Source organism: Sapajus apella, unplaced genomic scaffold (assembly GCF_009761245.1).
Source record: "Sapajus apella isolate SASKATOON/1434 unplaced genomic scaffold, GSC_monkey_1.0 scaffold113, whole genome shotgun sequence".
Lineage (NCBI taxonomy): Eukaryota > Metazoa > Chordata > Mammalia > Primates > Cebidae > Sapajus > Sapajus apella.
In genome coordinates this window covers 2701628-2713365 of record NW_022437053.1, presented here as the reverse complement: position 1 = coordinate 2713365, position 11738 = coordinate 2701628, and the positions used below count along the sequence as shown (strand labels likewise).

General features: G+C 37.9%; 1 long non-coding RNA gene across 1 annotated transcript in view; it reads right to left on the bottom strand.

Annotated features, from left to right (window-relative positions):
* Positions 1 to 11738, bottom strand: part of LOC116537736 — a 196714-nt gene that overhangs the window by 35324 nt on the left and 149652 nt on the right. Inside the window, exon 10 of the long non-coding RNA XR_004263296.1 lies at positions 9858 to 9999. This is a non-coding gene — a long non-coding RNA (uncharacterized LOC116537736). The remainder of the gene's footprint in view (positions 1 to 9857; positions 10000 to 11738) is intronic.

Here is an 11738-nt window from a genome sequence, read left to right as displayed (position 1 = left end):
AAAAAAAAAAAAAAAAAAAAAAAAAAAAAAAAATCTGGAGACAACAGATGCTAGAGAGGATGTAGAGAAATAGAAACACTTTTACACTGTTGGTGGGAGTGTAAATTAGTTCAACCATTGTGGAAGACAGTGTGGTGATTCCTCAAGGACCTAGAAATAGAAATTCCATTTGACCCACCAATCCCATTACTGGGTATATACCCAAAGGACTATAAATTGTTATAAAGACACATGCACACATATGTTCACTGCAACCCTCTGTACAATAGCAAAGACCTGGAACCAACCAAAATGCCCATCAATGATAGACTGGACAGGGAAAATGTGGCACATACACACCATGGAATACTATGCAGCCATAAAAAAATGATGAGTTTGTGTCATTTGCAGGGACATGGATGAACCTGGAAACCATCATTCTCAGCAAACTGACACAAGAACAGCAAATCAAACACCGCATGTTCTCACTCATAGGCAGGTGTTGAACAATGAGAACACATGGACACAGGGAGGGCATCACACACTGGGGTCTGTTGGGGGGAACTAGGGAGGGATATCGGGGGGTGGGGAGTTGTGGAGGGATAACATGGGGAGAAATGCCAGATATAGGTGATGGGGAGGAAGGCACCAAACCACATTGCCATGTATGTACCTATACAACAATTCTGCATGTTCTTCACATGTACCCCAAAACCTAAAATGCAATAAAAAAAAAATATATATATATAATATACATATAATTATTGTTTTTGAATGTCACTTAAGAAAACGGCAAGAGATGCCAGAGGCTCAGCATGAAATATTATTTTCAATTTATAACTGTGACAGATCTTGTATAGAGAATTATACATATAAGATTAAATTTAAGAATTTATAAACATTATAAAATAAAATAGTAACAATTAATCAAAAGATATGAATGGCAAAGAAGTCCAAAATATGCTCAATGCCAAAGTCATTAGAAAGATGTAAACTGAAGTCACAATGAGATTCTGCTATACATCTGCTAGAGTAATTTAAATAGCTTAAATTTTTTGAAAATATATATGTAAATGGATGTTCATACATATATAGTGTCAGTACCAAATACTGGTGAGGATGTGGAGCAGCTGGAATTCTCACATTTTGCTGTTGGGAATTTGAAGTGGCATAGCCATTTTGGAAACCATTTAGACTGTTTCTTCAAATATCCATTAAGTTTTCCATATAGATAACATTTTATAACCCTAAAAATAATGAGCAAATTGTGGTATTTTCTTTTTTTTTCTTTTTTTTTTTTTTTTTTTGAGACGGAGTCTCGCTCTTGTTGCCCAGGCTGGAGTGCAATGGCGCCATCTCGGCTCACCGCAACCTCCGCCTCCTGGGTTCAGGCAATTCTCCTGCCTCAGCCTCCTGAGTAGCTGGGACTACAGACATGCGCCACCATGCCCAGCTAATTTTTTGTAGTTTTAGTAGAGACGGGGTTTCACCATGTTGACCAGGATGGTCTCGATCTCTTGACGTTGTGATCCACCCGCCTCGGCCTCCCAAAGTGCTGGGATTACAGGCTTGAGCCACCGCGCCCGGCCCAAATTGTGGTATTTTCATTCAAGAAAGAATAGTGAAAGAGTGTAAGTCAACATAAAAAAAAAAAACCTACAGATAACATTAAATAATATGATAAATCTCAAAAGTGCTATTCTAATTGAGAAAAACCATACCAAAATTATTACATACAAAATGATTTCATTTATATGACATTCTGGAAAAGACAAATCTATTGAGATCAAGATGATCAATAATGTCCAAGGCTATGAGTGGGAGGAGGATTACTACAAAAAGACAATAGGACTTTTTGAAGTTAAAATGTGATATTGTTATCGGGTTACCAGAGAGTAAATCAAATGGATTCTCCCCTATTCTCACTTGAAGTTCTCAAGAATAACTGTAGAATGAGCCCAGAATGCAGTCTCCTGAGATAGGGAAGGATAGTCCTGAGCAGCCTGGGCATTGTTCCTGCCCCTCCTGGTGAATATGACATCTTGAGTTGAGAAACAACCTCCTGGTCAACACAGTATATTCATCATCTCACTTTAGAAACTGACCCCCACCACTCAAGTTGGTCTTATGTATTTTCCTCTCCATTAATAACATACACTGAGCTTAGGTTCTCTGCCTCTCCTATTATAATTTTAATTTATATATCTTGCTGAGTGATTCTACCATTTAATAGTTCTCTTGTACGAGTCAGTGATTTGCGAATAAAAAGAATGAATGTAAGCATTCATCGCAGGGATCACACAGATTTTGGAGGAAGAAACAACAGACAACAGATGGGGAGTGACGTGTATTTTTAATATTTCTAAAAACCTAAGAATGCTCCTTTATGGGGACAGTTTTAGTGGATGGCAATACTGCCACAGGAAGGCCAGAAATAACAGTAACAGGGGTAAACAGTAAACTTATAAGTAAAACATCTAGAATAATAAGCTGAATTTTGCTTATTTGGAAATGAGATAATTTTAAATTCTTATTTATTTGATTAAACAAAATATGGCGATGCACATTTGCTAGTCAGTAATTGTATTTTGGCAAGCCTAAATTCATATAGTCACATATAAAAAGAAAAACAGTTTTATTTGATGCTTTGAATATAAATGACATATTTTCTTTTTCTTTTTTGAGATGGAGTTTCGCTCTTGTTACCCAAGCTGTAGTGCAATGGCGCAATCTCGGCTCACTGCAACCTCCGCCTCCTGAGTTCAAGCAATTCTTCTACCTCAGCCTCCCGAGTAGCTGGGACTACAGACACGCGGCACCATGCCCAGCTAATTTTTGTATTTTTAGTAGAGACGGGGTTTCACCTTATTGACTAGGATGGTCTCGATCTCTTGACCTCATGATCCACCCACCTCAGCCTCCCAAAGTGCTTGGATTATAGGCATGAGCCACTGCGCCCAGCCCAATGATATATTTTCATACTGTACATGTGGTAAGCCACATAAAGTTGAAAATTTTGTTATTAAGGATAGATTTTCTGTCTGCACTTTAAGCTCCATTTTTCATACAAAAGTCAGTGTATTTTGCTAGGACTCAGAGAGTGATATCCCCAAATACTCTCAGCATTGATATGCTGAAGAGGCCTTAGAAGCTGCCTCAGAATCAAGGTCCCTGTAATTCTGCCTTCTTCTCATCTCCAAGGGTAGAGAGGGGTTGTATATGAAATTTGCTTATCTGACCAAGAAAGTTTCTTTCTGAAAGAAATGCAACTGTATTAAAACCCCTCCCTAGGGCTCTCATCCAAGTACTAGGAAAGATCAATTAGCATAGAAAAGACTGGGAGTCCTCACCATGCCTAGACAGACTTATCTATTCTTTTGAGAGCAGCTCCAAGAGGTTACCAGGGAGACATTATCTGCATAATAAGATAACCTTTGTTCCTGTGCAGGTCTGCCCCTAAGCTTCCCCTAATGTCTGCCTCCCACCTCCTGGATCCACTCATCCTCCCTAATGGTTGAATACCCATCCAGAATCTTGCCTACATTCCTAATCTCCCCTCCTTTATGAAAAGGGTATGTAAGCTTCTGTAGTACACTGTGTAACACACTGGGTTATTGGGTAATCAATCTGACATTCGCTGTGCTATTCATGTTAAAATAGAATTTTGCATGCCTTTTCTCCTATTAATCTGCCTTTTGCCGCTGATTTTTCAGTGAACCTTCAGAGAACAAAGGGAAAGTTTTCTCTATAGTGAAAGGTTTTCACTATAGCTGCTCTGTCAAGAAACAAGCTGCAAAGTCAAGAAATGAGATCCAGCCGGGCGCGGTGGCTCAAGCCTGTAATCCCAGCACTTTGGGAGGCCGAGGCGGGTGGATCACAAGGTCAAGAGATCGAGACCATCCTGCTCAACATGGTGAAACCCCGTCTCTACTAAAAATACAAAAAAAAATTAGCTGGGCATGGTGGTGCGTGCCTGTAATCCCAGCTACTCAGGTGGCTGAGGCAGGAGAATTGCCTGAACCCAGGAGGCGGAGGTTGCGGTGAGCCGAGATGGCGCCATTGCACTCCAGCCTGGGTAACATGAGTGAAACTCCGTCTCAAAAAAAAAAAAAAAAAAAAAAAAAAGAAATGAGATCCAGGCTCCACCCCAATAATTTCTGCACTCGTTTTTAAAAATTATCTTTTGAGTTGTTCCTGAACCTAGACTTGTATTTTTGTTGACTTTATTTTTTATTTTATTATTATTTCTGAGACAGAATCTTGCTCTGTAGCCCAGGCTGGAGTACAGTGGCACCATCTCAGCTCACTGCAACCTCCGCCTCCTATAGATTCAAGCAATTCTATCTCAGCTTCCTGAGTAGCTGTGATTAGAGGCACCCACCACCATGCCTGGCTATTTTTTGTATTTTTTAGTAGAGTTGGGGTTTCATATGTTGGCCAGGCTGGTCTGAAACTCTTGATCTCGTTATCCACCTGCCTCGGCCTCCCAAAATGCTGGGATTACAGGCATGAGCCACCATGTCTGGCCAAGTTTACATACATAAATAACACACATACACACACACGTTTTAGGTAACAATTGAATATATTCAGTAGTTTTATATATATATATACGTATATATATATATAAAACTACTGAATATACATAAATAACACACACACACACCTAAAACGTGTGTATGTGTATTATTTAGGTATATTCAGTTTTATATATATATATGTATATGTATATATATAAAACTACCGAATGTATTCAATTGTATATGTACATGTACATATATAAAACTACTGAATATATAATTTTTAAAATTTAAAAATGTTTTAAAAATGCAACGTATGTCTTAGGTAGACATATATTGACATGTATTGCATTATATCTTAGAATGGTGATCATTAAACATTTTTAGGGTAGCTCTGTCACCCAAAGTCTTGCTTGTGTCACCTGTACCCAGGCTGGAGTTACCTTGTATGAATGCTTAAGTCACAGATAATGTGTTCCTCTCAAGAAAATAATATGATGTTAGGGCCCTCCACATTGCAGGTCCTAACTTAGTCTTAGTTTGTTTGTTAGAGCCTTGAATTCTGTCCTGTACTTGCTTTTGTGTCTTTTGGTGATTTCAGATGAGAAAATTAGCATTCATTTAGTTTGGAGGATCCCATCAGTAACCAGGACACTCAGCCTTCTTTTTTTCTGAGACAAGACGGAGTCTTGCTCTATTGCCCAGGCTGGAATGCAATGGCACAATCTTGGCTCACTGCAACCTCCGCCTCCCAGGTTCAAGTGATTCTCTTGTCTCAGCCTCCCAAGTAGCTGGGACTATAAGCGTGCACCAGGACACCCAGCTAATTTTTGTATTTTTAGTAGAGATGGGGTCACCATGTTGGCCAGGATGGTCTCCATCTCTTGACCTCATGATACACCCACCTCAGCCTCCCAAACTGCTGGGATTACAGGTGTGAACCACCATGCCCAGTTGACACTCAGCCTTTTATTCACATGTAACTATGTAAGAAATGTGCCAAAGGTTTAGCCTGAAACAATGGACATCACTGGATCAGCTAAATAATAAAAAGGTAAATTATTGACTAATTCCATCAAAATTATAATCTGGAAAAATCATAACTTTTTTTTTTTTTTTTTTTTTTTGAGACGGAGTTTCGCTCTTGTTACCCAGGCTGGAGTGCAATGGCGCGATCTCGGCTCACCGCAACCTCTGCCTCCTGGGCTCAGGCAATTCTCCTGCCTCAGCCTCCTGAGTAGCTGGGATTACAGGCATGCGCCACCATGCCCAGCTAATTTTTTGTAGTTTTAGTAGAGACGGGGTTTCACCATGTTGACCAGGATGGTCTCGATCTCTTGACCTCATGATCCACCCGCCTCGGCCTCCCAAAGTGCTGGGATTACAGGCTTGAGCCACCGCGCCTGGCCAACATGATCTTTTAAAAAATATTATGCTAGATGATAACAAAAACGAAATGAAAGATTGCAATTCTATTTCTACAAGCCAATATTACAAAAATACCTGCTATCTCTAGCACATGTACATACATATTTTTTTGTGTGGCATTTTTAATTTCACTGAAAACTGAGAAAAGTTTTAGTAATAGCTCTTCAAATAGTAAACAAAAAGAATATATATCTATGTTATGGTCAGTCTTTACAAGGAAATGTCATGCAGACATTTATTTTAAAAATGGGGTAAGGAGTCAAAGATTCCAGCAAATGACAATAGCTTTTGAGCATGGAGAAAAATCAAACAATGAAATAATGTTCACACTTGTACAGTAAACAAGTGGCTAGTCTCTGCACTCAGAATTGCAGTCTCATATTCTGTCCACACAAATCAATGCCTTTCTGAACCTTTCACAATGAGAACCTACATTATGAAAATATCCACAGTCCCTTTAAGCATGAGACAGAAAATTTTACTTGTGGCTCTCAGAAAAGTCTCAATTGCCCTCCTTCTAAACCAGAAATGTTTTAGTCAGAATTTTTGGAAAACATTAAAACAGAGAATGAGTAAGATCTGTGTTTCATAATCAAATTGATATCCTATTCAATTATTAAATAGTGATGCCAAAAAATGAAAATAATTTAAAAGATTATTGAAAATATAATTATGAATACTGATATGGTTTGGCTGTGTCCCTACTCAAATCTCATCTTGAATTCCCACATGTTGTGGGAGGGACCTGGTGACAGGTAATTGAATCATGGAGGCAAGTCTTTCCCACATTGTTCTCATGATAGTGAACCCCCAAAAAGACAACCCCCAGAAAGGAAGAACATGTTTCCAATTGCATAGGTGATAAGAATCCATTGTTCAGAATATATAAAAAGTTCTTACTGCTCAAAACAAAAAAGACAAATATCTCCTTTAAAAATGGGCAAATTGAAGATTTCTATCAACAAATGAACAGAACTTAGGCGTCCATAAACAGATGAATGGAAAAAGAAAATGTGGTACATATACACAACAGCCTACATTCAGCCATAAAAAATAATGAGATCCCATTATTTGCAGCAATATAGAAGGAACTGAAGATACTTGTGTTAAGTGGAATAAGCCAGGCACAGAAAGGCAAACTTTGCATGTTCTTACTTATTTGTGGACGTTAAAAGTAAGACAATTGAATTAATGGACACAGAGAGTAGAAGACTGGTTAGTTATCAGAGGCTGAGAAGGGTAGTGGCGGGGCGAGAAGTGAGGTGGCATAGTTAATGGGCATAAAAAATGGAAAGAATGGATAAGATCTAGTATTTGAGAGCATAATATTGACTATAGTCAATAACAACTTAATTATGCATGTAAAAATAACTGAAAGAGTGTAATTGAATTGTTTGTAACACAAAGGATAAATGCTTGAGGGGATGGATACCCCATTCTCCATGATATGATTAGTTCACATTGCATGCCTGTACCAAAACATCTCATGTGCCCCATTAATATGTACACCTACTATGTACCCACAAAATTTAATAAAAAAATTAAAAATTGGTAAATTGTGTAGCATTTCTCCATAGAAGCAATACAAACTCCAGTAAGTACATGAAATGATTTTCAACACCATTTGTTCTTAAGGAAGTGGACATATAAAACACCATACACTTCATAAAATTAAAGACATATTTTCAAATGATTGAGGCCAGTTTGAAAAGACTACAGACTGTATAATTCCATTGATATGACACACAGGAAAAGTTAAAACAATAAAGATATTAAACAGGTTAATGGTCAGTAGGTGCTTTTGAAGGAGGAAGGCTGAATATGTAAAGTACATAGAACTTCTAAAGGGCAGTGAGACTCATCTGAAGGATATGGTAATAGTGGGTATATCATACTGTTTTTGAAGCCCTGTAGAACCTTATAACTCAAAGAGTGAACTTAAATGTTTGAAAATTAAAAATCTAGTTCATAGGCTGGAGGATCCCATGGAGAAATGCAGACAAAATAAGATTAATGCATAACAAATGTATAAAATAATCTCACTGAAGGGAGTAGGTGGGGAAAGGAGCTTACCTAAGTAACTTAGGAAATAAGTGGAAATTCTGAGTCTAAAAGCCAAAGGAGTGTCCATTAGCACTGTACTTTAGTTGGTAATGTTGTTCACCATAGGGGTATAGATTAACTATTCTGAAGCCACTGCACATGTAATTTGGAACTCAATTATTAAGTAAAGGAGGTCAAATGTCTCACAGTTAGAACGAGAGGTTACGTAGAAGTAGAGGGAATGGGGAGACTGACTCATGTGGTGCTGGATTAGACTCTGGTGGTATTAGAGACATTAGGTGAATTCATATTTAACTTAATAAAGATACACATGAACACATGAGGAAATATTTATAGATAAATTTATATGTGTGTGGTAGTATACACAGATATATTTATTTGCTGTGTCAGCTAACAAGGCCCCAAATCAACAGATGCCCCAATCAGTAAATCTGGTACCCAATCTTTATTTCTAATTCAATTTGTAAAGAAACTAGGACTCCTTGAAGAAATCATGGCTACTTGGCTTGGGCATGAAATAAAGGCAATTTGCCTGGATCATCTTGTAGTATCTGAAATAAGAAAATGTGAAACAACACAAACAGCCAAAGAAATAATCTAAATAAGACCACAATGATGTGGGTATTTCAAAATGATACGGAGCCAACTGAGAGACCTCCTAGTGGCCAACACTGAAACAATTTGAGCAATAGAATAAATAACTATAAAACAGTGTAAATTAAATAGCCATAATTCCATACAATATTTCCGATGATACAAATAAATGACTGGATAAATATGAAATAAATGATGGAAAACAGGCAAATTGCTCCTGTTGAAGAAGTTTTAATGACATTTTCAGATACTCTTTTCATAAGAAGATGGAGCATGAATACCCTCTATGTATAGTGCTATGTATAGTGACATATTTTCATTTTTTACTTTGATTTTAGGTTCAGGGATACATGTGCAGATGTGCCTTACTATAGGTAACATTTACCTGTAGGTAAACTGCATGTTACCAGGGTTTGGTGTACAGATTATTTTGTCACCCAGGGAATAAACACATGTCCTGATAGGTGGTTTTTTGGTCCTCTCCCGCCCCCCACCCTCCATCCTCAGGTACAGTCCAGTGTCTACTGTCCCCTTCTTTGTGTTCATATGTACTCAAAGTTTAGATGCTGATTATAAGTGAGAACATATGATATTTGCCCTCTCTTACCACTTGTATTCAACAAGTTACTGAAAGTCCCAGGTAGAGCAATTAGGCAAAAGAAAGAAATAAAAGGCATCAAAATAGGAAGAAAGGAAATCAAAATATCCCTGCTTGCAAACGATAAGATTCTATACCTAGCAAACCCCATAGTCTGTGCCCCAAATCTCTTTGATCTGATAAACAACTTCAGCTAAGTTTCAGGATACAAAATCAATGTACAAAATCAGTAGCATTTCTATACACCAATATCATTCAAGCTGAGAGCCAAATCAAGAATGCAATAGCATTCACAATAGCCACAAAAAGAATAAAATTCCTAGCAGTACAGGTAACCAAGGTAGTGGAAAATCTCTACAATGGGGATTATTAGGCGAATGCAAAAATAATTGAGGTTTTTGCATTGTTGGAATTTGCCATTTGCTGGAATACATTCTTAAATTAATGTAGTTATGTTATACATCATTTTAATGCTTTTTTTTGCTAATGACTTCTTACTGTTTATGTTTATTTTAAACTATGGAAATGATGTTTTGAATTCTTATTTGAGTTCAAAATGGGTTGTAAAACAGCAGAGACAACTTGCAACATCAACAATGCATTTGGCCCAGAAACTGCTAACAAATGTACAGTGCAGTGTTAGTTCAAGAAGATTTGCAAAGGGGATGAGAGACCTGAAGATGAGGAGTATAGTCTCCAGCTATTGGAAGTTGAGAAGGACCAACTGAGAGCAATCACTGAAGCTGATCCTCTTACAACTAACTACACAAAGTTGCTGAAGGACTCAATGTAGACCATTCTATGGTCATTCAGCATCTGAAGCAAATTGGAAAGATGAAAAAGCTCAATAAGCGGGTGCCTTAGGAACTAAGTGAAAATAAAAAAAAAATTCATCATTTAAAAATGTCATCTTCTCTCATTCTAAGCAACAACAATGAATCATTTCTTGATTGGATTGTGATGTGGGACACAAGTGGATTTTATACAACAACTGACGACTACCAGCTCAGTGGTTAAATGAAGAAGCTCCAAAGTACTTCCCAAAGCCAAACTTGCACCAAAGAAAGTCATAGTCACTGTTTGGTGGTCTGCTGCTGGTTTCTGAATCCTGGCCAGACTATTACATCTGACAAGTATGCTCAGCAAATTGATGAGATGCACTGAAAATTGCAATGCCTGAAGCTGGCATTGGTCAACAGAAAGGGCCCAATTCTTCTCTTCGACAATGCCTGCCTGACTACATATCACATAACAAACGCTTCAAAAGTTGAATGAATTGGGCTACAATGAAGTTTTGCCTCATATGCAATATTCACCTGACCAACCACCACTTCTTCAAGCATCTCGACAAATTTTTCTTCCACAACCAGCAGGATACAGAGAGTGCTTTCCAATAGTTCATCATATCCTGAAGCATGACTTTTTACGCTACAGGAATAAAACTTATTTCTCATTCAACAAAAATGTGTTGGCAGGGCATGGTGGCTGATGCCTGTGATCCCAGCACTTTGGGAGGCTGAGGCTGGTGGATCACCTGAGGTCCAGAGTTCGATACTAGCCTGACCAACATGGCAAAACCCCGCCTCTACTAAAAATACAAAAATTAGCTGGGCATGGTGGCACATACCTGTGATCCCAGCTACGTGGGAGGCTGAGGCAGGAGAATCGCCTGAATCCAGGAGGTGGAGGTTGTAGTGAGCCAAGATTGTGCCACTGTACTCCAGCTTGGGTGACAAAGCAAGACCTTGTCTCATAAAATAGTGTTGATTGTAATGGTTTCTATTTTGATTAATAAAGCTGTGTTTGAGCCTAGTTATAATGATTTAAAATTCATGGTCTGAAACCACATTTACTTTTGCACCAATCTAATACAAAACACTCCTCAAGAAAGTATAGTGACATGTTCTCAAAAAGTAAACTAGTGAAATGTGAAAAGAGAGTAATTTTACAGTGGAGAAATCTGACAAACCTCTCTTCTTTAGGTGCTCAAATTATTATCAACACAGAAAAGTTGTGTTGATAGCTACCTTTGATATGATGTGATAAAAATGACAACTTCCTCCTCCCTCAAATCCATAATCCAGCATAATCATGAGAAAAACATCAGAGAAATTCCAAATCAGGGATGTAATTATTGTGAACATAAGGAAAATGAGCCTAATGGGACATGATATCTGCATATGATGTGGTATCCTAGATGGGATTCTGGAACACAAATATTTGTTAAGTAAAAGAGAAAATCTAAGTAAAATGTGGATGGTAGTGAATGATAATGTCTATTATTGAATTATTAATTGTGACAAATATTCCCCACTGTCAGGGATAAAGAATGCAGTACATAATAATAAGGTGTCACTTGTCCAAGAAGATACAACAATTATGAACATGTGTGCATCTAACAACAGGCATCAAACTGTGATATTGTGCTGGCCTAGAGCCAGAACCTGAGCAAAACTGTTTTATAAATAAGTTGAAATGGCTGCCCCATTCTCCTCACAATAACTACTATCCTTGGCCTCTGTAAATAGAACTGCTAGTTTGTTCTGCAAAACTAT